Source organism: Belonocnema kinseyi, chromosome 3, assembly GCF_010883055.1.
Source record: "Belonocnema kinseyi isolate 2016_QV_RU_SX_M_011 chromosome 3, B_treatae_v1, whole genome shotgun sequence".
Taxonomy (NCBI): domain Eukaryota; kingdom Metazoa; phylum Arthropoda; class Insecta; order Hymenoptera; family Cynipidae; genus Belonocnema; species Belonocnema kinseyi.
Window position 1 is genome coordinate 28618542 of NC_046659.1, and position 2636 is coordinate 28621177.

The 2636-nt window shown below is 30.0% G+C and overlaps 1 protein-coding gene and 1 long non-coding RNA gene across 2 annotated transcripts in view; both read right to left on the bottom strand.

Moving 5' to 3' along the window:
* Window positions 1-2636, bottom strand: part of LOC117169598 — a 394158-nt gene that overhangs the window by 323956 nt on the left and 67566 nt on the right. The window lies entirely within an intron of this gene.
* The window catches only part of LOC117169599, a 35363-nt gene that overhangs the window by 4399 nt on the left and 28328 nt on the right, over window positions 1-2636 (bottom strand). The window contains exon 2 of the long non-coding RNA XR_004466685.1: window positions 1358-1526. This is a non-coding gene — a long non-coding RNA (uncharacterized LOC117169599). The remainder of the gene's footprint in view (window positions 1-1357; window positions 1527-2636) is intronic.

Genomic DNA, 2636 nt, shown 5'->3' on the forward strand with positions numbered 1-2636 from the left:
AAAGAAAATCAGGAAATCACCATGTAACTGCAGTTTAAATACTGAAATGTAATTGCATTATTTCTTAACCAGAAGAATCTAAAATAATTGTTATTCATTTTCAAACTTAGAAAGTCTTAGGTGAAAATAAAGACTTCAGACATTTTTTACACTTTTTCGCCAAAACTTATCCTTCTTTAAATGTGAACAGTTTACAAGTACTTTCTACGTAATTTTAATTTGTTTAAACAATTATTGTTTGTATAAAACTGTGCACTTTACCCATGACTCATAAGATGGTAGTATTTTCCGTGATTAATAATAACGATAATCAATGTTACCAATCAAATTTCTCCACGCAGACATTCTGCTGTTGTTTAAGTAATTAAAATTTCTCTCCCTGTGCATTTTCATGGAAAAGATGTTTATTAATCGAAAATAATCAAAAGAACTGAGCTTTAGAAGTATCCACGTTATTTCCCAATTTCCAACCTCAAAATATTATTCAGCAACCCAGAAATCCACAACTATTACTTTTAAAGAAACAAATCCCAAGTGCCATAATGAGAAAAAACGATTAAATTAAAAAATTAAAAATAATTCCTCAAATCACCTTTATAAAACTCGGCGTATGTTCTAGAGCCCAGAATGATATTCGCAAAACCTTAAATTCGTCCTTGGTACTTTTAACAAAGCAAGTATCAGAGGCCTCCAGAAATATAATTAAAGGATCATTTTTGTGATTATTTTTATTTATTTTTTATTAGTTTTTCGTAATTGCACTTTGTGGAGATCAGGTAAAAATATATCTGAGATTGAACCTGACGATTAAATGCTGGTCGGAGTAGTAATAAATCAATACTCAATTCTGTTTATTCTTCTCGGTTCGGAGGTCTGTCGTGGGTGTTGGCGAGAGCACATGCATTTCCTAGTCGTTCAATAAAGTATTCTTAATTAATTCAAAGTTAAACTGTGTTATGATTACACGACGAATTCCTTAGGGTATCACAATTAGCGATAAGGTACATAATAAGCAAATTAAATCTAAAAAAAGTAACTGATACAAATGATTGCAAACAATAAATATAAATAATGGGGTAGGTTATATTCGACTGAACTTATTATTGCATTGAATTCTGATATGTTTCAATATGCGCTAAAATAAAAATTCTGCCAAAGCAAGTGGAATAAATTCTACTAGAAAAATGGATTAAGATTAACACTAGGTTATTCACATACTCAAAGAAAGATATAGAGGAACTATTGAGATAGAGCTTTGTTATTCACGGTATCGAGAAAATGGGTACGGTCAGTCAAATTACATTTGGAAGCCAAGGAAATCATAAATTTAGTAAAGAAGAAGAACAAATTACTACACCTTAGAGGCTCGCAGCTGCAGGACATTGCTTTTAAGCTACCAGGAGTTATTGCAGACTACAATCCGGACCAAAAAATGGGCGTATTCAAAATTCTAGCTGATACGATAGACAGACATTTTTCACCAGAACGAAACTCATTTTTTGAAAGACATATTTTTCGGCATGAACCTGAAAACAGGAAATGTTTCAACAATCTTATCAGGTGTAGACTATAGCTATAGTTTGGGTTTGACTATAATTTTACTAGATTTAGTTTGTTTTTTTCAATTAGTTTTACTTTAATTTAGTTTGACTATAATTTTGTAAATAATTTTTGAAAGACATATTTTTCGGCATGAACCTGAAAACAGGAAATGTTTCAACAATCTTATCAGGTGTAGACTATAGCTATAGTTTGGGTTTGACTATAACTATAGTTTGGGAATAATTAAAAGGAAGCTCGGGAAATAAATGTCCAGGATAAACTGTTTGACACACGGTCACCAGGTGATTTAAAGAGAAAACGTTTGGAGAAGGCATTTCCGTTAACTGAAATGATAAAACAATGCCAAATATATGAACAGACATGACCTCAGAGTAATCTGTCTAAAATTTCATTATAAGAATAGGATATCTCAGGAACTAATTTATTTCTATTTCCATAGCGGCCGCCGAATAAGCTCCTATTCCCCAAAAGAAAACGTGTTTTCAATTTATTTAATTCCTTGTAATTGTATTCACAGATAACCTCATAGAGATGTCTTCTATTTCCCAAAAGTGTTCATATTTTAAGATTATTTAATTGCTTCTAATATGTTAAAATATGTGTAATAAATTATTTTAATTTCTTCATGAGGAATATAAGTTTTGAAAATTTAATTTTAATCAATTCAATTCCGACTCTCTAGAGTTAAAATTAATTTAATTGACACATTTAAATAGATTTCTTTGATGCTTTTTTTAAGACGTTTAAATAAATTAATAAAATATAAATTTCAATATTTTTCAAATTTATAAGTTATAGAAAGATTTAATAATGAAACATAGGTTAAATAAATGCTTCCGTTAAATTTTACTAACTCGATTGAGAGGAATAGGATTTTCAAACTTTCTGATAGAGTAAGAAAAAAAATTATTATAATGTTTCAAACAAATTAATGAACTAAAGCCATTTTTTGTGATTCGCAATGATACAGACTGTCATGTTAAAGCGTGGGTGGCTTTACTCGCAGTCGGTAAGGTGTATCGACATGATTTTGGTGTCAAAATATTAAGAAGAGCTCCCTCTTTCATGCTTTT